The sequence below is a fragment of the Papio anubis genome, chromosome 4 (genome assembly GCF_008728515.1).
Source record: "Papio anubis isolate 15944 chromosome 4, Panubis1.0, whole genome shotgun sequence".
Classification (NCBI taxonomy): domain Eukaryota; kingdom Metazoa; phylum Chordata; class Mammalia; order Primates; family Cercopithecidae; genus Papio; species Papio anubis.
The window spans coordinates 42801493-42828304 of record NC_044979.1 but is presented as its reverse complement, the minus strand read 5'-3'; the positions used below and the strand labels follow the sequence as shown (position 1 = coordinate 42828304).

The 26812-nt window shown below is 36.3% G+C and overlaps 1 protein-coding gene across 6 annotated transcripts in view; it reads right to left on the bottom strand.

Annotated features, from left to right (window-relative positions):
- TFEC (transcription factor EC) overlaps positions 1-26812 on the bottom strand; it is a 200219-nt gene that overhangs the window by 65166 nt on the left and 108241 nt on the right. For 2 of the 6 annotated variants that reach the window (XM_003896501.5, XM_009203726.4), the window contains exon 1: positions 4892-6155. The exons of the other annotated variants lie outside the window; for them this stretch is intronic. The gene's annotated coding sequence lies outside the window, so the exon portion shown is untranslated. Of the gene's footprint in view, positions 1-4891; positions 6156-26812 lie in introns of those variants that run through there. 6 annotated transcript variants of the gene reach the window in all.

Below are 26812 nucleotides of genomic sequence, written 5' to 3'. Positions count from 1 at the left end.
GGTTTGCTAATCCATGTTCAGTTTAAGTGAGAAATGCTACAGTAAAAAATGTAGTAGTACATCACCTTCAATTTTCTCATGAAAAAATTTTCAGCCTCTCTGTTCTTGCCAAAGGTACAACTATTTTGCAAGGTGTTATCCATAGTCACCACATACAGTCATTTTTGCTCTCTTAAATCAGATACAGAAACACTCTATCAACAAAAATTTAAAACTAATAACTCCAGTCTTTCACCCTCTAATGTGTCTTCCAAATGGCCAGAGACGGAGAACATAAAACTAAACATAATCAAAGTATGTTAAAACATAACCAAATCAAGCTCCTCCTCTGGGTAAACCCAATAACTCTTAAAAGCATAGCTGTTCATGGTCTGCTCCCACCTTAACTCTTCAGCCCTACTTCATGTTTTTTCACACAATGGTTCCACTTCTAATCAAAGACCCCTGAATATGCCATGCTTTTCACAACTCTGCACATGCTAGTCTTTCAATCCACTGGACCTTTTGGCCCAATGCCTTCACCTGCCTAAAGAATAGCTATTTCATTTTAAAGATATGCTTCAGCCATCCTCTCTTCGAACCCTTTCCAGATTAATCTGGCAGATAATTCATATATACTTTTATTGTAACATTTGTCTCTGTATTTAACTGTTGAAATGCCTGACCTGCTCATTGGCAGGTACCATGCCTTATCCATCTTAGCATCCTCAGAACCTAGTACCACACCAGGTACATGCCTCCTCTACTTATACTACTCCACCTTAACTAACTTTATGTAGATATTAATTAAATTACTGAACGAGGTAAAATCACATATTCTCTTCCTTCTCCAGAAAATGGTGTCATCAGTCATGTCACTGGGCAGATTCATCCACTGGCTTATTCCTACTCTAAAAGTGGATATGCTCAGAGTTTTCCAAACACATTACAAGGGCTAATAGAGAAAAATGGTTGTTTGCAACAAAAGCAATAGGTGCTTTAAAATTTGAAAGCAATGACAAAGTAAAGAAGGTTAAATATGTCTACGGAAAAATCTTTAACTGTAGGTGCAATTCTGATGAAAAGAGCAGATCATCCATTACATAAAAATTGCCTTGCACATGTGAAGGACAATCATAAGCTATAGAAGAGGAAAAGTGATTGGCTAAATGGGGAGAAATACTAGAAAGTATTACTAAAATGTCAGATGCCTCTTAGCCAAATGTTAATTAAGAAGAAGCCTAGAATTTTACCAGAATTTAAAGTCTGGTGGTGAAAATGCTGCTGACAAACTTTCTTTTGCAGACCTAAGACAGTTCAGTAGGTTCAAATTCATTTGGGTCTGCACAGGATCAAAGGGAACACAGTGTAAACATATTAGCTGCTGAGAAGTTATCTGCAGACATTGGTAGAGATAAATACCTGTCTATAGACAGATTGTCAATAATACAGTAGGTACTGGTCTAGATTTTGGGAGTGTGGGGAAAGATGCTGTAGATAATGAGTGCTGCAAATGGAAAAGAAGATATAGCCAAATATTTGATTGAACAGATAGAAAGTCCAGGCTTGGCCACTTGTGGTGGCTTATGCCTGTAATCCCAGCATTTTGAGAGGCCGAGGCAACCACTTGAGTCCAGGAGTTTGAGACCAACCTGGGCAACATGGCGAGATCCCCATCTCTACAAAAAAATACAAAAAAAAAGTTAATTGGACATGATGATGCACACCTGTAGTACCAGCTACTCTGGGGGGTTGAGGCAGGAGGATCTTTTGAGCCCAGGAGGTCAAGGCTGCAGTGGGTCCCGATCAAGCCATTACACTAAAGCCTGGGTGAGACAGTGAGACCCTGTCTCAAAAAAATTTTTTTTAATGTGCAGGTTCACATTTTTATTTGGGTAGAAATCCATCTAAGGAAGCTGAGTATTGGAAACATGTTTGTGCAAGAAAGAAATAAAGAAGGGAATGAAGGGAGGTATAAAAGAAGTCTCTGACTCAGTGGCAAACTGAGAAAGAATGTTTCAAGAAGAGAAACAATTTGAAAATACTCTTCCATGGTAACTCTTAGGAATGAACATTAGGAGGCATGAGAATCCTTATTAAAACTCCCCCTGTATGTCCTAGACTCTCAGTCACTTTTTTTAAGATCTATTTTCAAATTCTCACCTATTCTTTCAAACCTGAAAAGAGAAAAGAGAAACAGAAACCTAATGGGTCTTTAAGATCATTAGGCTCAACTTCCCTCTACTTCCTGAGAGCAACTGAAAAACTGGGAACAAGGCCTTTCTCTCCATGACCAATCCATTCTTAAACCTGGTCACCTGAGGAGATTCTACATCTCTATCTTACTATTTCACTTTTTCAATTATACGGATTCTCCCAATTTTCCTAACATTTAACATAAACTATCTCTAATATTCTTCTATTCTTCCTTATTTATTGGTGTGTAAATGACCGAGACTTTTTATGCTCAAATAATTACAATTTAATGGAGTCACAAAACCATCCGTCATCAGCTAAGCTCTCATAGGCATAAGTATTGTCCACCAAATTTTTATAAATCTCCAAACACCCATAACACAATTCTACAGATTTCTCTAATTAGCTGGCATTCACAATTCTATATAATAAGGAGAATTTGTGTAAATTAGTTTCTTGCTATTTGTTTTTCTTTTCCTGTAAGACTACTGTTAACCGCTCTCTTCGTAGCTTATGACTTTGGGGATGATTGCAATTCCTACTGCTCTATGCCTCCCAGACTCTGCTTAGTAAACATGCCCAGCAAAACCTGTGCAGGAACCATGCTTTGCACTATGCACGTGTTTTATTTTGTTGACAAATAGTTCAAAATAGCAACCTATTTGTAAATACCACTTTTATGTATCTGCTATCACTCCATATCATAACCCAATATTTTTTACTGTAAGAGCTTTCATCTCTATGAAGAATCTGGAATGTCAAATTGATATCAGATGGCTTTATTTGTACAATGATTTTAAAAAGATTACGTGATTGCTTTTCCACTATTATGGAAAATATCTTATCAATAGCCAGAATGATTCCACTTCAGTTATATTTCACTAGTTTATCTAAAACCATTGTGTAAGAATATTTTGTTTCTTTCAGTTTCTTATTTCCTTATTTCTCCTTTCTGACTATTCAAACCACTGTTTTCAAAACTGTTTTTACTTGCACTGTATAAATTAGCACTATTTCTGAAAATTTCACTATGATACAAATTTGCACCCTATTTAAATGCCTTGTAATTATTTTGGGTTATCTAGAACTTATAACAAACCTTGTGCCACAGTCATTAAAATTAAGCTGACTTTTAAGAAACATTTTTCAACTTGTTTCATTTTTGACATGAGTTCCAAGTTTCAGTTCAACAAAATGTACTACATTGAACTATTCTACTGTTGTGGAATAAAATTGAAAACTTAAAAAAGAAGTAATAATAACCCAAACCAAGGAAACAGACATGAAAATTATATGTATTCCATTTGTTTTAGAGCTAAAAAAAAAAAAAAAATTTAAAAAAAAGTCTTAAAAGGAGATCTTAAAGTTCAGCCTACTTAAGTAGCTTCCATCAAAAAGTAAAAGATTTAACATAAATTTAAAAGATACTTGAAAGTACATTGCTACACTCAGATTCATCTAAAGTAGAAGTGAAGCAGAATTGTCTGAATAATTTTGCCAATAAACTCCGTACCCTGTTTCACTTTGCTTTGCTGACATACTTTCTGAATAGGAAGGAATCATGAAGGTTATTTTACATTCTTAAATTTAAATGACGTTTCTTATAAATAATAAACTACCCAAAATGAATTTGAAATTACCTCAGGTTTCTCTTTCACTTAAAATGCATATTCCCAATGAAATACTCTGAGACAATATTGAAAGTTCAGAGTTATAACTTATATAAATATATATGAAACTGCATATATTATAATTTGTATAAGCAAATGTATATATACAGTATATATATGTATGTATATGTGTATAAATATCTTAATCCTAAAGTTTCTACTACAACTCTTTTAATTATTACAATTGAAAACTATTACTTTATAAAAGGTTATTGCTGGGAGGCCAAGGTGGGCAGATCATGAGGTCAGGAGTTCAAGACAAGCCTGGCCAACATGGTGAAACCATGTCCCTACTAAAGATACAAAAAAAATTAGCCAGGTGTGGTGGTGCATGCCTGTAATCCCAGCTACTTGAGAGTTTGAGGCAGGAGAATTGCTTCAACCTGGGAGGCAGACTGCAGTGAGTGGAGATCACATCATTGCACTCCAGCCTGGGTGACAGGGTGAGACGGCATCTCAAAAAAAAAAAAAAAAAAAAAAAAGGTTATTGCACTGGGATACTTGACATCTTCTATACAAGCTATTTAGATTCACATCTACATAAAAAAATAAGAATTAATTTTTAGTCCTGGGAAAAGAATATAAACTAATGTACTATCTGGTACTATTTTGCTATAAATAGAGCTCATATGTTTCTTACCTTTAAAAGCCAATAAAATAGATATTGCTCAAATGTAAACAGAAATTAATATTTATTCATAAAATAACATATATAAGAGGCAACAAAATGTTAAATCATGTTCCAGTTTAGTAAATATCTGAAAATATTAAACTGGAAGAATAAATCACTTTGGTTATCACGAACTAAAACAGTGATTTCCACATCTTGATTGAAATAAGACATTAATAGAGTTTCAGACATATTTTCCCTAAATAATAGCAAATCACAGCTTGACTACTCAGATATCCTGATACCTACTTATCATAAAAGAGGAAATTATAATTATAAGCAAGCCACACATATCAAAATAAAACAAGTATTGATTAGTTTGTCTTCTGAGTTTGTTTAAAGTACAGAAAATTAACATGTCAGTTTAGTTACCTACCAGCAATGACTGGATTTTATCAGTGTTGTCATCTCTACAAACAGCATCAAATTACAATCCCTCTTCCCATAACATAAGCACCATGCCAGAAGAGACAACCAAAGTAAACCATCTAGCCGTGAGTAATGAATACTTTGGGCTGGTTGGAATCCACTTAGTTGAGGAAAGAGAAAAGAGAAGTGGCTCATTAGGGCATTTCCTGAACCCCGGTTGGAATTTCAGTTAAGGAAGAAGAAATGACACAGCAGTTTCAAGTTAAGACGACTTCCTTTCTTTATCTGAAATATGCCACTAATTTGAGAAAGAGCACTCCTACAAAACTACTCCACAATACTGTGACCACAGTAAAAGCTCTTGTTGGTCCCATTGTGGCTCCATAATTAACAATTCTTACCAGAATATACACAAGCAGTACATGGTTGTTATCAAAATGGTCTGAGATCCTACATTTATTGCAACATGTTATGCTTCACAATGAACATTTCTTCAACAAATTGACCTGCATCATTTTTTTTTTCAATTTTAGGAATTGCACGTTTGTTTACAGCATTAATAGATTTTGAGCTTTTGTTTAAGGCCATTGCATTTTCCATATTTTCTATAATCAAGTTTTTCTTACATATGATTTTACTCCTAAAGTGACTCCAGGATAATTTTTATCTTGTCCAAGAATATTTTATCTTCCCATGTAGATTAAGAATACACAATTCAGCTTATTAGCTTTCTTTGACTTATTATTATTATTTCCATCCCAATTTAGTTTGTATTTTTAAGGGACATGAATACAGGATACTCACTGCCTTTACAAATGAAACAGATAAAGAGGTCTCATTTCATGTCTTAGGTGTCTCAGGAACTTAAAATGGAAAGATACAACTTTGTTCTCACTCTGTAATTCACGCTGTGAAACTCTGAATTCATTCTTGTAACAGTTACATGACTTTCTTGTCCTACCTATATTTTTAAAAATATATGCAAAGCAAGGCATTTATGCAAGCTACTAAAGTTTAATGTGAAGGTTACATTCAGATTTCTCTTGCCTTTGTGATCTAAAAATTGTGCAATTAAATTGACATTTGTGTTTGTCAAGAAGTGGAGATTATATGAAAATATTGCAGCACTGTATCTTCTGTAAGAACTTCAAAGCTATTAAGTAAAAAAATTGTTCTATCACTATCAATAGCACATTTTTGAGTCACCTTACCTTTTCTGGTTGTTTTATCATATATCTAAATCTCCTAAGGTGACTGGAAATAGTAAATAATTAAGTGTAAAATCAATTTATTTAGATTAGTATTAGAAATAAGCAACATTCATACCAGAAACATTGTGAGAAAAGAAAATATTTGGGATTTTAACTCAGAAAATACTTTAGATTAAATTAGAGTTTGATACATTTGTATGATACAATGTGTTTAACATATTCAATATACTTGTATAAAATACATTTGTGAGATTCAGAAGGTAAATTTTAAAGCTGTATTACTATGTGGGCTTCAACAGTTGGAAACATGCACATAGATACATATTCATACCTGAAAGAATAAGCATCAATTTGTTAATATCAGTTATTTCCCAATGGTGGCATAATTGGGTAGTTATGGGTTTTTTTACATTTTTATGTATTGCTTCTATATTTCATATAAAGTATGGCGATTCCTCTATCTAAAACCAGAAATACCATTCAACCCAGCAATCCCATTACTGGGTATATGCCCAAAGGAATATAAATCAATCTATTATAAAGACATGTACATGCACATGTATGTTCACTGCAGCACTGTTCACAGAGGAAAGACATGGGATCAACCTAAATGCCCATCAATGGTAGACTGGATAAAGAAAATGTGGTATGTATACATCATAGAATACTATACAGTCATAAAAAAGAATGAGATCATGTCCATTGCAGGAACATGGATGGAGCTGGAGGCCATTATCCTTAGGAAATTAATGCAGGAACAGAAAACCAAATATCGCATCTTCTGTCTTATAAGTGGGAGCTAAATGATGAGAACACATGACACATAGAGGGGAACAACATACACTGGGGCCTATCAGAGGGTGGAAGGTTGCAGGAGCGAGAGGATCAGGAAAAATAACTAATGGCCACTAGGCTTAATACCTGGGTGACAAAATAATCTGTACAGCAAACTCCCATGACACAAGTTTACCTATATAACAAACCTGCACATGTATCACTGAACTTAAAATAAGTTAAATTTTTAAAAAATCATGCATGTCATTTGTAATAAAATATAGTTTTCATTTCAAAAATAGTTTATAAATCAAACTTTTAGTATAGTATACTACTTGCCACAAAATAATTTTACCACAAGTTATCTGCTCCCTTATGACAAGAATAAGGGAGATCTTATAAATAACTGATATAATTTAAATCCTACCTTCTGTCTTTACCTGATTGATGTTTACAGACTCCCTGCAAGAAGCATTTCAATTAATCACATGACAAAGAAAAGGGCAAGACATCTTCTCATGATTCATCAAAAAAAAAAAAAACTTTGTTTCTGAGGATGTATCCTACTCCTCGCATTTAAATGGCCAAGTTCTGGCCATTCTATGCCTGAAATTCTTCTCACAAAGAAGAAATGTGTCAAAGTGCTTGGCTGCAGGAACTTGGTTAAGAGTCAGACTGATTTGGTCTCAAGTCCCAGCTCTACCTCTTTCTAGCTATGGCACCTTGGTTAAAATACTTCACATCTCTTTGCCTCAGTCTCCTCAGCTGTAAAACAGAGAAACTAATAGTACCTAGAGCAGGGCTAGTATGAAGATTAAATAAAGAATAGAAGTAAATTGTTGAAACAGTGCCAGGCATGTAGAAAATGCTGTGTGAGTTTTACCCATTTTCCTCCTTTTTCAGTTGCCTCTTTCAATTTCTTTATACTGTCCCTGCCATTCTCCATCCTCCACCCATGTCTACCCACTCCCTGTACCGGTACCCAAATACTCCCATTTGTTATCATAGATGAATTATACATCATCTTATGCAGAGAACAGCTCTCTCCATTTATACCAGATCCCATCCCTCTCACTACCCAAGAACATCACCCAGCAATGCCCTCCTCTCACTTGTAACCTACAGTGCCAAACATTGACTCGACCAGATCATTCCCTTTAGAATACAAGAAAGTTCTTTCTCCCACCTAAAGGAAAACAAATAACCTTCTCTAGACCCTACTTCTCCCACCTGATGTTACTCCATTTGTTTGTGCCCTTTTTGAAAAACTCAAAAGAGCTATCAATACTCACTGTCTTCAATTCCTCTTTTCCCATTCTTTCTTAAGCTCCTTCTAGTAAGACTTTGTGCTCCACCAGAGCACCAAAGCTGCCCTTGTCAAGATTACCAATGACCTCCATCTTGCCAATCAAATGGTCAGTTCTCACTCCCAACTGACTTTCCCTATCAGCAGTGAATGCTTGATCATTCTCTTCTCCTTTAATGCCCTTTTTATGGGTTTTCAGGGCACTACAGACTCAAATTTTCACCTATGTCACTGAGTATTTCTTCTCATTCTCCTTTGCTGTTTCCTCTCTTCTCTAATTTATTAATAGTGAAATGTCCTAAGTCTCAGCCTGTTCTTTCCCCTACTCTAGCTATACTCATTACCTTGGCTATATCATGTACTCTCATGACTTTATATCATCTATATATTAATGACTCTCACGGTCATACCTCCAGACCTGATATCTCTCTTGAATTCCATGCTCATATATCCAACAACCTACTTGATGTTTGCATTTTCATGTGTTACAGACAACCAAAATCTTCTCTTCCAACCATGCACCACTTGCAGCCTTCCCCAACTACAATAATACCATCTTCATCCCTCCAGCTCGCTCCTCTCTTTCTCTATACCCTTCAAAGTGTCCATCAGTAACTCCCGTGAGCTCACCTTCAAACCCACCTGGAATTTATCTGCTTCATCCAACTTCCATTGCTATTATCTGAGTCAAAGCTAACCTCATCTCTCACCTGGATTGCTGCAAAGACCTTCCACCTGCTCTCCCTCCTTCTGTCTTTGTTACACATACACTCACACACACATGCACACACACAAACGCACGCACGCAAACACACAGTAACCAGAGTAGTTCTCTTAAAACACAAAGCTGGTCATGTAGCTTTTCTGTTCAAAACTTTGTCAAAGCATTCCTCATACTCAGAGGAAGAGCTTAAGTCATTCCAATTCCTTAAAAGGGTGTCTAAGGTCCTAGGCCTACACACCTCCTTTAACTCTTTGTGGAATATCAGCTTCCCAATGAAGTTTTTCCTGACCTGTCTAAAATTCCACCACTCTCTTGTCTTCCCCATCTACCCCCACTGACACTGTTTATTCTCCTTACCTTGCTCTGCTTGTTCTTTTTTCCGTAGACCCCATTACCTACCAGGTTTTCATTTAATTTCAATCATTCGTTGGAAAGAAGGCTTCACAAAGACCAGGATCCCCGTCTGTTTGCTGATGGACATATCCTAAGCACTAATCACTAAATGATTAAATGTGTGATTTTTCTAAATTTTATTCCCTTTATTTATAATCATAAGAAAATTCCCTACTGCCTAAATTTTGACTCCAAATTCTCTAGGATCACTCATAAATGTCTTCTCAACTAAATCTGAGCCTGAATTTCAAGCTTTACCATAATATGTTCTCGCTTTCTTTAGGTTAGAATGTCCCCCTGCAAGACTCTCCTCTCTTCGAAGTCTAGATTATACGTGACCTCCTGTCTGTACTTTCCTTGAAAGATACAGAATTAAGTGCTCTTGTGTGTATGTATATGAATTGAGGACACTTTACACATATTTCTATTATAAGCATTCATGTTAATATTTTTATTCTCTCAACATGTTGCAAATTCAATATAATAGCCATCAAAATTCTAGTTTTATTCCATTGGGTATATTTGCTAATATTTACCAAGAAGAATAAATGAAAAAGCATAGCCAAAATATTTTGAAAATTAAAAAAGTGAAGAAGGATTGAACAATGAAATATTAAACACATGATAAGACTATGCTAATTAAAACAGCTTACTACTAATATATAGTAGACAGAAGTGAAAGCCTCCTGCATTTTTAGAAATTTAGCACATGTTGAAGGTTGCATTTTACATCAGAATGAAATAAATGTATTTCTTAATAAATACTTTTAGGACAAGTATCTAATAATTTGTTGAGAGAGAGAGAAAGAGAATGGAAAAGACAGAGATCCGTACCTCCACTTACCAAGAATTTAATTTCAAATACCTTAAAGATTTAAACATAAAACTTTTAAAATGAGGCTCACAAAAATATGTGACTACGTCGTAACCCACAAAGTGGAGAAAAAAATCACTAAATATAAATTTTGGCCACACAAATATTAAATCTCCAAGAAAATAATTATTTTTAAATTTCACAAAACCAAAACTGGGAAAATATTTTTCCATATGTTAAAAACATATAATATATAGATAATTGCTATACTGTATTGTCGATTTTTTTGCCTCATTTGTCTTCTTTCCTGAAAATGTGCTTATTTTGGAACTGGACCATAACATTTTCTTCTTTGTATTATAGTTCTGTCTTAGTTTTATCACACTGAAAATTGTGTAAAATGTATGCCTCAGATGTTTCCCAGACAGAGAGGAAAAGACCTAGGGTATTTACACTCTCCAGTAGTTGTCAGTCACTGGTTTCAGGCTGCCTTCACGAACACATTAATTTCCAGGCACATGCTTCCCAAGTTGCAAATGGGCAAAGTAGTTCATATCATGCAGAAAGCAGCTCTCTGACAAAACTTAAAAGTGCTAGCTTTCTGAAACAAGCTGTCATTCACTGAAATGATATAGGGGATATGGACCAAATACCATCAGCATGTGCCAGTTACCTAGAATTGGTCTTGTCACATAGTAGAGAGTATATATTAAATATATGCCTTATTGTTCTTTACATTAGTGTTCCCATAGAAACGAATGCTGTAATTATTTATTCATTGCTTAATAAGCTTCCATGAAATACCTGCCATTTGTCAGGCATTAGGTATACAAAGCCAAACACTCCTAGTCTTTACCCTCATGGTGATTAAATGCTAATCAATTTTTAAAGATAAATTACCCATGGTTTAAATTAATCCATAATTTAAAAAGTAATTTAATGGGATAATATATAAAGCAGAAAATGAAAACTGGTATCAGGAATAAAAGGATTGTTTTCCTTATATCTGACTTTTGACCAGGCACAGGATGTTCGAATGAGAAATGCCACGGAAGCAGAGGTTGTCCTGGTTTCCAAAGTCAAACATAAGTTGGTCAGTAAGGCAACAATTGGTAATAGATAACATTTAAGTTTAAAATATTATAAAATAATGCAGGGAAAAAAATATTGTTTGCCAAATGGCAGCTAATACATTTTTGGAAATGGACTCAGAAAGTAGTTCTGCAAGTAAATAAATAGTAGAGGAGAAGATCTCATATTAGCCCTTCAGAAAGAAAGAATAATTTATTGCTACATTAGATTGCTTTCACAGAAGTATCAAAAATAAAAGGCTACTAGTACGAATATTTTTAATGGCAATTGATTTTGTACGTGGGATGTTGAGGGTCTTTATGCCTATAACAATGCCTTTTCTGTTAGCAACAAGTAGGCCAGTTAAAGGCAATCATTAATTTATGAAAACTTCTAATCCGTTAAATCTGAATAAACTTAGCTTCATTCTTAAAAATCTAAGGCAAAGGAAAATATCCATGGCTTGTAAGAAATTTAGAAATAAAGTACAAAATCAGTATCACTATAGAAAACGAAATCTGACACGGGCGCATAGAACTGGATTTTTTTATGCTAATCATGGATCAGAATTGTACCTTTAGAATTGTTAATATTATAATTAGATTTTTTTGGCAAATAATTGGCATTAATTATTCAAAAGTCAGATTTTATTACCAGTTTGAGAAATGCGGAAGAAATCAGGAAGTGAAAGTTTCCTACTTTTATGTGATAATACTAGATTTTGCCTGGATAACACTTTAAGACAAATATTAAATGTCAAATTTGACCTTGGCTTCCAATAACATTTAAGAACTACAAATCATCTAAAATATAGGAGTTCATCCCTCTAAAAGACTAAAATTGAAACTTACCAAGATTTTTACTATTTCATTAGCATACTAGTAAGCATAATATTAGTAAACTTTTGAAATGTCTTTAAAACTGCATGAGGTTTTACTCTACCAAAGTTATTATGTCCTCAACAAGAAGCATGTCAGACAAAAATGTGGAGGAACACATTTAAAATGTGCATATCACTATACAATTGCAAAAGTAGTACTTTTTCACTGCTAAAATGCATTTCATCTACCTCGATGAGCTTCAGAAACATCAACTCATCAATATCTCACCAGTCAGCAGGAGTACATGTACTTATCATTGCTCTGTGAGAAATGGGTAAAATCAATCAAAAGAAGCATATGACTTTCCCAAGTTTTCTGTCCCCTGCAAATCAGTTGATAAGAACAAGGAGTTTCTAGAAACCTTTAAGGCATTAATGTAATTTAATTCTTCTATAATATCAAGGACTAAAATTTCTCTAGAGCTTATATTTAATCTTGGCATACACTAGAGTATTAAACAAAGAACCAGTCCATCTAAAAATTTTGAAGTAGGCAAAACCTGTCTTTAACATGCAATCTGTGTGTCCTTTTCCCCTTTGCCAGACAGGTGCCATGATCCCTTATCATTTCCCCATTTTTGTCACTATCTAAAACTATTTTTAGAAAACATTCTAATTCATTACATACCTTACTCACTAAGGCATAAACGACTGATCAGACTTAAAATATTCTCCTTCCCAAAGGCATTTGCATTTGGAAGATAATGTATCCTGAAGGTAAAGAAGGAAAGATGTATTTAAAATTGGGAAAGGAAGATTATGTATGAAATTTCAAAAATCAAAAATATTTCATGGAGGCTACCATCTCATGTGAGCATGCTATATTCAAACTAGAGAGCATATTACCCATAAAAGAGATGAAAGTAAAGCTTCCTCCTTTGTAATGTTAGAATGTTCCAAATGAGATGGCATGTCTCATGGTTGACATTGTAGCTTCCTAGAGATTAGAGAAATTACAAGTCTTCTAGAGCCTGCCAAAGTTATACAGTTCCTGTCTGTCAGGGTAGGATAGGATATGCTGGTGTAACAAAAACTCCATATAAACATAGAGTGTTAAAAACAAAATGTTATTTCATTCTCTACATGTCCAAAGTGGATTAGTGGGGCAGTTCTTTTCCTCATAGTTACTCAAGGACACAGGATAATGGAGGCTCCAACTCCAAATATGCTTTCAGCACTACTGAGAGATGAAACGGAATGTGGAAAACCACATACAGGTTTTTAAAGTTCCTGCAGAAAGTGACATTCATCACTTCTGTCTATCATTCATTGACCAAAGCAGTCAATGGTTATGCCTCCTTCAAAGGAAATTAACCTGCAACCCAATTATATGCTAAGAGAGAACTAGAATATGTTATTAGGACTAACGACCATGACATTCTGCTAATTATCTTTAACATATCAACTTTTCCCAGGAAATCACTCTTAATAAAAGTTAGTTTTTCTATAATGTCATATAAGAAACAAATTCAGTCCATCAAATAATAAACTGTAAACTGTATCCTTAACCATTTTACTATAAGTACAAATAAGAAGAAAGAAGAGGAAAAAAAAAAGAAAGAAATTATAAGAAGAAAGGAGGGAGTAGGCAGATAGATAGTTGAAGATGACAATAACTTTGATAATCATGATTTGGGAATAAAAAACTAAAACGAAAGAAAATTCTGTGTTTGTGTGTGCATATGTGTGTGTGTGTTCATCAGTATTATGATTCTTGTTCTCAAGATATATGCCAAAACACCTTCCAGAATCTTTCAGCAAAGAGAAAAAGTCATCTTTCAGAGGAACATCAAACTATGACAGAGACATTTCACAAATTTGCTACAACCAAACAGAAAGTTTTCCGCAGGAAACTAATAACTATAACAGCACAATTATTATTAAAGAAATAAAACTTGGAAAGGGTAATAAAACCAGAGAGATAGAAAAAGAAATAAGTTAAAATATTTTTACGTTTCCTATTTGGAGTTTTTTATTCGTTTAGTGGTTAAAAAATGACCTTTAATATAAAACTCCATTTTGAGTTCTTTTATTCTTTCAGAGGTTAAAAATGTCCTTCAATACAAAAAAAAAAATCATCAATGCACAGTTCTTGTTTGAATTTATAATTTTTGGTTGATATTTTTAACTGTGATGAAACTACAGTCCAACAAAGTAAAATTAGATAAAAGAGGAGAACTGGGGTAAGTTACCCTTGTTCCTCAAGTAAGACAGGATATACTTTGCAATAATCCAAAAAATCTAAATGTGACCTGAACAAAGAGAGAGAGACAAAGTATAAAATGTTTTCTTAGGGATAACTCATACTCTTGGTGACAAGAAGTGTTAATGGTGTCCTGAAACCTTTTGATCACTGGTTACTCCATTATGTGGGAAAAACATAGGAAAATAAACATAGGAAAAACAGAGGAAAATGAAAGACTCACAGTACTTCAATAAAAGTTGTCAACAAATCCCAAGAAAATGATTGCATTGGCAGGAATAGTTTTTTTGTTTTAATTGATACTATCTTAGGAAGCAGCTAATGCTTGTTCTTATTTCCTAGTTTAAAAAGTGAATATATGCACACACATATATAACTAGAAAGTGATATATTAATATTTTCTATTAACAAGTTTTTTATCTCATAAAAGATATTCTTTGGCTTCTGAAGAGAAGCCAAAATAAATATCAAATAGGCATTTCAGATATCCCTTCCTTTAAATGTTTAGAGTGATACATAAAATAGAAATTGCAAATATTTGATATTTTAATATTATTTTTTGCTTTACAATAGCAATATTAGTGTTCCATTTTAATTTATCTCCCCAGGTTAATAATCTATCATAACGACCAAATTACACAGTGTTGTATTGGTCACCTTTAAGTGCCCGGATCAATGACATTGAACCTGGCAAATGCAGTGCACACTCACAATGCCTAGCCTCTGCCATCATGGGTGTTGAAACTGTCTCCTCTCCAGAGCATTTTCCCAGCCCCACCTCTGTCATTTGGGTCTCATCTAATAAGATTTAACCATGAGTTGCTATACTCCATGCATGGCCTCTGCATTTGTGTGTATTGTGATTCTTACGTCAAATGGTAAAGAATAACATTAGAGTATTCACTTTTATTTTGACAGAGTTCAAATGGCAAAATAAATTAGATATACTGTCACAGCTTAGGAAATTTAAAATGAAATATGTTGTAGTCAGGTGGAGGTTTCCGCTGGGGAAATATTAAAACCTAATTTCCCAGAATACTTAGTTCACGCATCTCAAATATCTATCTCCTGTCGTGACACTGAGATGAAAAGGATTGGTTAAGTTTGCTAACTGAACTATTTCCCACAGTGTAAATAACTGAGTGTTAGTATAGACTAGTATGGAAACATACTAATTATCACTGGGTGTAAGCTATGTGAGTTGTCTTATCTTTTCACATAATGTTTATATGTATTGCATTTCCCGTATTGTTTCCTTTTGCTTTGCCGATAACAACTAATGAGGAAAAGAAAGGAAGGCATTAAAAAAAGAAGAAAAAAAAAAACTTCCAACAAAACTGCTAGAGAGAGAAAGCCGACTATTATAAAATATAAGCACAATTTCATTGAAATATCAGCACCAGATTCAAGTAATTTGGGGCATGTGTATTATGTGCCAGGAGATTTCACTTACATATGTTATAGAATGCAGTGATTTAAAAAACAAAACAAAAAACTGGTAATACACTTCAGAAATTTTAAAGTTGGAAAACCGGAAAATTAGCCCCTTGAAAAATTTCAATCTGAAACAAGGGAAAACAAGAGCTGGTTATTAGCAGTGATCACGATGGTATATGTGAAAATCTGTGACAAGTAATGGTGTGCTCAGAAGTAATCCTCTTCTCCTGTGTATAGATCTTGCTAATCACATAGAAAACTCTACTTCATTGTCCGATTTCAACTGAAAGCAGGCAGAACTTTGAAAAACCCAGAGATTTCATAGGTTTTATAATCCTTGTGATGCTCTTCCTGTTTCAGACACAGCTCTGAAACAAAGACAGCGCATACCCACACGCACAGAAGCATGCACACATGCAAACATTGTGGCTGTTGGCGCCTCTAACCCTTCCAGGACAGAGCTGCATGATCAGTCGTTCCCAAAACAAAGGGCAAGAGATGCATCTCTCACACAATATGCAAACCTACAATTGTTCACCTTCGGCTGACAATCTGACACAAAGCTACAAATCAAGCATTAGAAAAACACAAGTGTGACAGGGAAGAAACAATAGTGGAAGTGGTGCCTAGTAACCTTAATTTTAGAGAAAAAAAGAACAGGTGAATGTAGCTGACACAGTTAGATTTTAGACATTTATATAATCAATTCACAGAGTATAGATGGCAAAGTGAAAATGACGTTTTAGCACAATAAGATAAATGCAATCCCACAGTTACCACTGAGAGTTGCTAGAATGGCATTCTTTTCTAGAATAGAGCCATGGAAGAACATTCTTGTCTTTAGAATACATATAATACAGCATAAGCATTAGAAGAATTGCACTGTATATGAAGAGGAAACAACTAAATGGGTTATGTAGACTCACTCAGGGCAATACACACTGCAGATAATTTTGACCAGACATTGACAAAAAGAGAAACCATATGAGTTAGGTAACATCCCGTATCATGAGTATGTTCAGAGTTGTGGAGCTAATGTTATTTAATTCTGAATATTAAGTGTTTAGTTGAAAGTAGAACTTTGCAATTAAAATGGACAAATTTGAATTCACGATTGATTTGTTAATAGTTTATCCCTATAAGAACATTAAACTTAACCTTGGACATAATTAATAATCCATAATGACTTTTTATTAACCATAAGTGTGGCAAAATTATTTGGAAACTTGAACTAAACATTTTTTAAAAAATTTTCCATGCCTGAATCCAACAGTGTGCGGGACTCATTCAGGAGTCAGGCAGAGATGATGGGGAAAATGAATCAGAATAAGTCAATATGTAGGTCAATATGACTCTTCTCCCTCTAAATTCCATAAAGATATTGGGTGCAGCACAGCAACATGGCACAAGTATACATATGTAACAAACCTGCACGTTATGCACATGTACCCTAGAACTTAAAGTATAATAATAATATAAAAAAAAAGAACTCTCTTTAGTTCAATGGAGAAATTGCTGAATAAACATCAAAATTATAAAGCTGAATGACATATTTGGACTTCTGTTAAAGCTAATGACTCATATTTGTCAAAAATCTAAAATAAACTTTCCTTACATTGAGAGAGATGACAATAATATGTGAGAGAGTTGATCACAAATATATGTACTTTTGTTGCTAAAACTTGAATCTTTGTACTCGTTAACTCAAACTGCCTTGACTTCTCATGTTTATGCAAAACAGGTTTTTTGGGAGTAGAAAAGAGAGGTACTATAACATCAGAGGAAATCATCAAAGAACTAGTGGCAACATCTTAAGGCTTTTATCAAAGTAGTGAGGGAATGCATTAAAGCAACAATATCTGAAGCTTACATGTGATGGGACTACTAAATTTAATAGTGTATCTTATGAACATATGTGGATATAATGATTTTCCTGGAAGAATACTCCACTCTTAAGGACTTTTTTTTCTGAGTAACAGAACATGATTCTCTCAAGGCAATTTGAAAAAAAAAATCCACCAATATTTCATTAATAATAGATGCCACACACTCTACAAACAGAGGACCAAAGTTTTTTAAAAACTGTATGAACTACAAGCAAAGGTCATACAAATGGGAATAAGCTTATGGATGGAAAAAAGTTCTTAAAGATATCAGTCATCAAATTGTTGCTAGAAAATACTGAACTAAAACATGGATAAAGTGGGACTGAACTAAATCACGGGTAAAATACATAAGCATTTAAGTAAAAATAAGAGGTTCTCATCTTGCAAATCTCACTAAGCAAGCTGTGATAACATTTGAAATATTTATTTACATTTATCAAAATGTGTTAACTATAAGCCATTTCTTACTCTCAAATAAAACATACTAAAAGCAGTATGCTATTCCTGCAAATAACAGGAAGAAAGGGAAAAGAAACATATGAAAACACATCTAAGTATTGAACAGTGTGACCACCTGACGCACTCCTACTAAGAAATGTCATGGAAGGTTAATAATGGATTAACATACACTGAGAAGTCCAAAGTCAACTGCTTATGCATATTCAGTCTACTTCAGGTCATAAAATGATCCAAATGCTATTGAGGTAGTGAAGTAGATTGTGAGGTAGATTGTGTAGGTGAGAATAGTAATACTACAAAGGAAGACTCTTCTAGGTGCCATTTGGGGCACTCCTGTGAATGTGAACTACAAATCTCAAGGATTCAATTTATGGGGCTCTCAGCTGCCATGTAATTCTTAGTTATTTTCTCAAAAACAAGGAAGTAATCTACGGTCTCTGAAATTATATCATCTACATGTACGGCAGAATGAGAGTCTAAGTCTTTCACTGTGAAAGATGTTAAGTTTTACTCAGAAGTTGTAAAGTTGGGCCTCTGAATATTAAATACAAAAGTGACTTGCCCTAAGAAAGGCAGGAGTTGGATCCATTAAATGAAGTTTAAAATTCTCACAGGCATATCCTTCATCACGGCCAGAGCAAGTCTGGCCAGGCAAGCTAATAATGTGTTACCCCTTTTCTAATTGATATTTTAAAGTATTTGTACAAAATGTATTTGATAGGAGTGGGTGTGTGCTCTTACTACTAATAATAAACCTTTTTATATTCAAAATAAGAAAGCATCACATGCTTTGAACATAACACTTATTTGAAATATTCTTTCTTTTCACAGTGTTATAGACACAAGAACAGCTGTGACTAACCTACACTTATTTTGTGATACATACTTCAGAACAGAAGTTTATTTTCTTTTGACTACTATATAAGCAAACTATTCTTCAGTTTCTTTAATTTCTTTTCAGTTTTTTGACAATTACTTGGGAAGTACATTTAAGGGTTTAATGGTTAGGTAATAAAGTGAATCACTGGTTCCTAATCAACAGCCAAATGCTGGATATCATTTTTCTTCAGCATCTTGACTGCCTACACCTGCTGACTGCAGGCATCTGCCAGCTGCCTTTCTCAGGCTAGGAGACATAAACTGTAGTTCCACTTGTAACCTGCCTCTTTAAGATGCAAAATACTCCGCTGGGACAGGCTAGCATTGTGATGAGGTTTTTTTCCCCCAGATTTATTTCCACTCAGAAGCACTGTCTACTTTAGAAGAGGGACAAAATTAGATTTCACCAGTTATGTAAGGAATGATGTGGGGAAACCTGAGGAAACTGTACCCCTCTATCTAATGCATCCCAGTGGGTCCTAAAAATTGGCAACCTATAACTGGTACCAGTAGAGTGGGGCATTGCTGAAAAGATACCCAAAAATGTGGAAGCGACTTTGGAACTGGGTAACAGGCAGAGGCTGGAACAATTTAGAGGGCTCAGAAGAAGACAGGAAAATGTGGGAAAGTTTGGAACTCCCTAGAGACTTCTTGAATGGCATTGACCAAATGCCGGATAACAATATGGACAATAAGGTCCAGGCTGGGGTGGTCTCAGATGGAGATAAGGAACTTTTTGGGAACTGGAACAAAGTTGACTCTCGTTATGTTTTAGCAATGAGACTGGCGGCATTTTGCCCCTGCCCTAGAGATTTGTGGAACTTTGAACTTGAGAGAGATGATTTAAAGTATCTGGTGAAAGACATTTCTAAGCAGCAAAGCATTCAAAATGTGACTTGGGTGCTGTTAAAAGCATTCAGTTTTATAAGGGAAGCAGAGCCAGAAAGTTCAGAAAATTCGCAGCCTGACAATGCAGTAGAAAAGAAAAAGCCATTTTCTAAGGAGAAATTCAAGCTGGCTGAAGAAATTTTCATAATTAGCCAGAAGCCTAATGTTAATCCCCAAGACCATGGAGAAAATGTCTCCAGGCCATGTCAGAGACCTTCACAGCAGCCCACCCCATAACAGGCCCAGAGGCCTGGGAGGAAAATGTGGTTTCGTGGGCCAGGCTCAGGGTCCTCATGCTGTGAGCAGTCTAGGGACTTAGTGCCTGTGTCCCAGCCACTGTGGCCAATGTAGAGCTCGGGCTGTGGCTTCAGAGGGTGGAAGCCCCAAGCCCTGGCAGCTTCCACTTGGTGTTGAGCCTGTGGGTGCTCAGAAGTCAAGAATTGAGGTCTGGGAACCTCTGCCTAGATTTCAGAAGATGTATGGAATTGCCTGGATGCCCAGGCAAAAGTTTGCTGCAGGGGCAGGGCCCTCACGGAGAACCTCTGCTAGGGCAGTAAGAAAGGGAAATGTGGGGTTTGAGCCCCCACATAGAGTCCCTCCTGGGGCACTGCCTAGTGGAGCTATGAGAAAAGGGTCATCATCCTTGAGACCCCAGAATGGCAGACCCATTGGTAGCTTGCACCGTGTGGTTGGAAAGGCCACAGACACTCAATGCCAGCTGGTGAAAGCAGCCAGGAGGGAGACTGGACCCTGCAAAGTCACAGGGGCAGACCTGCCCAAGACCATGGGAACCCACCTCTCACATCAGCATGACCTGCATGTGAGACCTGGAATCAAAGGAGATCATTTTGGAGCTTTTTAATTTGACTGCCCCACTGGATTTTGGACTTTCATGGGCCCTGTAATCCCTTTGTTTTGGCCAATTTCTCCCATTTGGAATGGCTATATTTACCCAATACCTGTACCCCCATTGTATCTAGGAAGAACTAGCTTGCTTTTGATTTTACAGGCTTATAGGCAGAAGGGACTTGCCTTGTCTCAGATGAGACTTTGGACTGTGGGCTTTTGGGTTAATGCTGAAATAAGGTAAGAGTTTGAGGGACTGCTGGGAAGGCATAATTCGTTTCGAAATGTGAGGACATGATATTTGGAGTGGCCAGGGGCAGAATGATATGGTTTGGCTGTGTCCACACCCAAATCTCAACCTGAATTGTATCTCCTGGAATTCCCACATGTTGTGGAAGGACCCAGGAGGAGGTAATTGAAACATGGGTGGTGGTCTTTCCTGTGCTATTCTCATAATAGTGAATAAGTTTCATGAGATCTGATGGGTTTATCAGAGGTTTCCACTTTTGTTTCTTCTTCATTTTATCTCTTGCTGCCACCATGTAAGAAGTACCTTTCCCCTCCCGCCATGATTCAGAGGCCTTCCTAGCCATGTGGAACCATAAGTCCAATTAAACCTCTTTTTCTTCCCAGTCTCGGGTGTGTCTTTATCAACAGCATGAAAATGAAATAATATAAACTACAATGCTACAAAAGTGGTCTAAGCCTTAATCCAACATGAATATCATAAAGAAAAGAAATAGTCAGGCATATAGTGATTTATGTAATGCTTTATACTTGTTTCATATCATAAGTTCTAGGAAGGCAGGAACTGGGTCAGCTTACTCACCACTGTACTTCACCACAAAACTTACCACACAACATATAATTAATGTCCACCTTTTTGTTTCAGAAAGATGTATATACAAAAATGGGCAAAATCATGCCATGATTTATAATTTTTGTTATGATAAATGATTCCCATTGCATTGACTATAACATCTGCCAGAGAGGTGAGCTATAACATAGTCCCTTGAATTTATGATTTAAAATCTTCTCATGGAGAAGATAATTTTATTACAATAAAAACAAAAATGATAAATACTTAGAAAGCATTTACTCATGTCAGTGACTCCAGTAAACACTGCTCAAATATAAAATAAATGAATAACCGGGTTCCAAGATGGCCAAATAGGAACAGCTCCAGTCTGCAGCTCCCAGCGTGAGCAATGCAGAAGATGGGTGATTTCTGCATTTCCAACTGAGGTACCGGGTTCATTTCACAAGGGTTTGTCAGACAGTGGGTGCAGCCCATGGAGCAGGGAGGGGCATCACCTCACCCTGGAAGCACAAGGGGTCAGGGAATTCCCTTTCCTAACAAAGGGAAGCCATGACAGAGGGTACCTGGAATATCAAGATACTCACAACTTAATACTGCGTTTTTCGAAAGGTCTTAGCAAACAGCACACCAGGAGACTATATCCCATGCCTGGCTCAGAGGGTCCCACACCATGGATCCTCGCTCACTGCTAGCACAGCAATCTGAGATCAAACTGCGAGTCAGCAGTGAGGTGGGGGGCGGGGTGTCCTCCATTACTGAGGCTTGAGTAGGTAAACAAACTGGGAATCTTGAACTGGGTAGAGCCCACCGCAGCTCAAGGAGGCTGGCCTGCCTCTGTAGACTCCATCTCTGGTGGCAGGGCATAGCTGAACAAAAGGCAGCAGAAACTTCTGCAGACTTAATTGTTCCTGTCTTACAGCTTTGAAGAGAGTAGTGGTTCTCCCAGCATGGAGTTTGAGATCTGAGAATGGACAGATTGCCTCCTCAAGTGGGTCTCTGACCCTCAAATAGCCTAACTGGGAGGCACCTCCCAGTAGGGGACGACTGACACCTCATATAGCCGGGTGCTCCTCTGAGATGAAGTTTCCAGAGGAAGGATCAGGCAGCAACGTCTGCTGTTCTGCAGCCTCTGCTGTGATACCCAGGCAAACAGGGTCTGGAGTGGACCCCCAGCAAACTCCAACAGTCCTGCAGCTGAGGGTCCTGACTGTTAGAAGGAAAACTAACAAACAAAAAGGACACCCACACCAAAACCCCATCAGTATGTCACCATCATCAAAGACCAAAGGTAGATAAAACCACAAAGATGGGGAGAAACCAGAGGAAAAAAGCTGAAAATTCTAAAAGCAGAGAGCCCCTTCTCCTGCAAAGGAATGCAGCTCCTCGCCAGCAACAGAACAAAGCTGGACAGAGAATGACTTTGACAAGTTGAGAGAAGAAGGCTTCAGATGATCGGTAATAATAAACTTCTCCAAGCTAAAGGAGGATGTTTAAATCCACTGCAAAGAAGCTAAAAACATTGAAAAAAGATTAGACGAATGGCTAGCTAGAATGAACAGTGTAGCGAAGACCTTAAATGACCTGATGGAGCTGAAAATCAAGGCATGAGAACTATGTGATGCATGCAAAAGCTTCAGTAGCCAATTCGATCAAGTGGAAGAAAGGGTATCAGTGACTGACGATCAAATGAATGAAATGAAGTGAGAAGAGAAGTTTGGAGAAAAAAGAGTAAAAAGAAATAAACAAAGCCTCCAAAAAATATGGGACTATGTGAAAAGACCAAATCTATGTCTGATTGGTGTACCTGAAAGTGACAGGGAGAATGGAACCAAGTTGGAAAACACTCTGCAGGATATTATCCAGGAGAATTTCCCCAACCTAGCAAGGCAGGCCAACATTCAAATTCAGGAAATACAGAGAACACCACAAAGATACTCCTCAAGAAGAACAACTCCAAGACACATAATTGTCAGATTCATCAAAGTTGAAATGAAGGAAAAAATGTTAAGGGCAGCCAGAGAGAAAGGTCGGGTTACCCACAAAGGGAAGCCCATCAGACTAACAGCAGATCTCTTGGTAGAAACTCTACAAGCCAGAAGAGAGTGGGGGCCAATACACAACATTCTTAAAGAAAAGAATTTTCAACCCAAAATTTCGTATCCAGCCAAACTAAGCTTCATAAGTGAAAGAGAAAAAAAATCCTTTACAGACAAGCAAATGCTGAGAGATTTTGTCACCACCAGGCCCGCCTTACAAGAGCTCCTGAAGGAAGCACTAAACATGGAAAGGAACAACCGGTACCAGCCACTGAAAAAACATGCCAAATTGTGAAGACCATCAATGCTAGGCAGAAACTGCATCAACTAATGAGCAAAATAACCAACTAACATCATAATGACAGAATCAAATTCGCACATAACAGTATTAACCATAAATGTAAATGGGCTAAAGGCTCCAATTAAAAGACATAGACTGGCAAATTGGGTAAAGAGTCAAGATCCATCAGTGTGCAGTATTCAGGAGACTCATCTCACGTGGAGAGACACACATAGGCTCAAAATAAAGGGATGGAGGAACATCTACCAAGCAAATGGAAAAAAAAAAAAAAAAAAAAAAGCAGGGATTGCAATCCTAGTCTCTGATAAAACAGACTTTAAACCAACAAAGATCAAAAGAGATAAAGAAGGCCACTACATAATGGTAAAGGGATCGATTTAACAAGAAGAGTTAACTATCCTAAATATATATGCACCCAATAAAGGAGCACCCAAATTCATAAAGCAAGTCCTTAAAGACCTACAAAGAGACTTAGACTCCTACACTATAATAATGGGAGACTTTAACACCCCACTGTCAACATTAGACATATCAACGAGACAGAAAGTTAACAAGGATATCCAGGAATTGAACTCAGCTCTGCACCAAGCAGAACTAATAGACATCTACAGAACTCTCCACCCCAAATCAACAGAATATACATTCTTCTCAGCACCACATCGTACTTATTCCAAAATTGACCATATAGTTGGAAGTAAAGCACTCCTCAGCAAATGTAAAAGAACAGAAATTATAACAAACTGTCTCTCAGACCACAGTGCAATCAAACTAGTATTCAGGATTAAGAAACTCAATCAAAACCGCTCAACTACATGCAAACTGAACAACCTGCACCTAAATGACTACTGGGTGCACACAGAAATGAAGGCAGAAATAAAGATGTTCTTTGAAACCAATGAGAACAAAGACACAATATACTAAAATCTCTGGGACACATTTAAAGCAGTGTGTAGAGGGAAATTTATAGCACTAAATGCCCATAAGAGAAAGGAGGAAAGATCTAAAACTGACACCCTAACAACACAATTAAAATAACTAGAGAAGCAAGAGCAAACACATTTAAAAGCTAGCAGAAGGCAAGAAATAACTAAGATCAGAGCAGAACTGAGGGAGATACAAACACAAAAAACCCTTCAAAATATCAATGAATCAAGGAGCCGGTTTTTTGAAAAGACCAACAAAATTGATAGACCACTAGCAAGACTATTAAAGAAGAAAAGAGAGAAGAATCAAATAGATGCAATTAAAAAATGAGAAAGGGGATATCATCACCAACCCCATAGATATACAAACTACCATCACAGAATACTATAAACACCTCAACGCAAATAAACTAGAAAATCTAGAAGAAATGGATAAATTCCTGGACACATACACCCTCCCAAGACTAAACCAAGAAGTTGAATCCCTGCATAGACCAATTATAGGTTCTGAAATTGAGGCAATAATTAATAGCCTACCAACCAAAAAAAGTCCATGACCAGACAGATTCACAGCCAAATTTTACCAGAGGTACAAGGAGGAGCTGGTACCATTCCTTCTGAAACTATTCCAATCAATAGAAAAAGAAGGAATCCTCTCTAATTCATTTTATGAGGTGAACATCATCCTGATACCAAAGCCTGGGAGACATACAACAAAAAAAGAGAATTTTAGACTAAAATCCCTGATGAACATTGATGCAAAAATCCTCAATAAAATACCGGAAAACTGAATCCAGCAGCTCATCAAAAAGCTTATCCACCATGATCAAGTTGGCTTCATCCCTGGGATGCAAGGCTGGTTCAACATATCCAAATCAATAAACATAATCCATCATATAAACAGAACCAAACACAAAAACCACATGAGTATCTCAGTAGATGCAGAAAAGACTTTCGACAAAATTCAACAGCCTTTCATGCTAAAAAAAATGGTCAATAAACTAGATATTGATGGTACATATCTCAAAATTATAAGAGCTATTTATGACAAACCCACAGCCAATATCATACTGAATGGGCAAAAACTGGAAGCATTGCCTTTGAAAACTGGTGCAAGACAGGAATGCCCTCTCTCACCACTCCTATTAAACATAGTGTTGGAAGTTCTGGCCAGGGGAATCAGGCAAGAGAAAGAAACAAAGGGTATTCAGTTAGGGAAAGAGGAAGTCAAATTGTCCCTGTTTGCAGATGACATGATTGTATATTTAGAAAACCCCATCGTCTCAGTCCAAAATCTCCTTAAGCTGATAAGCAACTTCAGCAAAGTCTCAGGATACAAAATCAATGTGCAAAAATCACAAGTATTCCTCTACACCAATAACAGACAAACAGAGAGCCAAATCATGAGTGAACTCACATTCACAATTGCTTCAAAGAGAATAAAATACCTAGGAATCCAACTTACAAGGAGTGTGAAGAACCTCTTCAAGGAGAACTACAAACCACTGCTCAATGAAATAAAAGAAGACACAAACAAATAGAAGAACATACCATGCTCATGGATAGAAAGAATCAATATTGTGAAAATGGCCATACTGCCCAAGGTAATTTATAGATTCAATGCCATCCCCATTAAACTACCAATGACTTTCTTCACAGAATTGGAAAAAAAATTACTTTAAAGTTTATATGGAACCAAAAAAGAGCCCGCATTGCCAAGACAATCCTAAGCCAAAAGAACAAAGCTGGAGGCAACACACTACCTGACTTCAAACTACACTACAAGGCTACAGTAACCAAAACAGCATGGTACTGGTACCAAACCAGAGATATAGACCAATGGAACAGAATAGAGCCCTCAGAAATAATACCACACATCTACAAACATCTGGTCTTTGACAAACCTGAAAAAACATGAAATGGGGAAAGGATTCCCTATTTAATGAATGGTGCTGGGAAAACTGGCTAGCCATATGTAGAAAGCTGAAACTGGATCCCTTCCTTACACCTTATACTAAAATTAATTCAAGATGGATTAAAGATTTAAATGTTAGACCTAAAACCATAAAAACCCTAG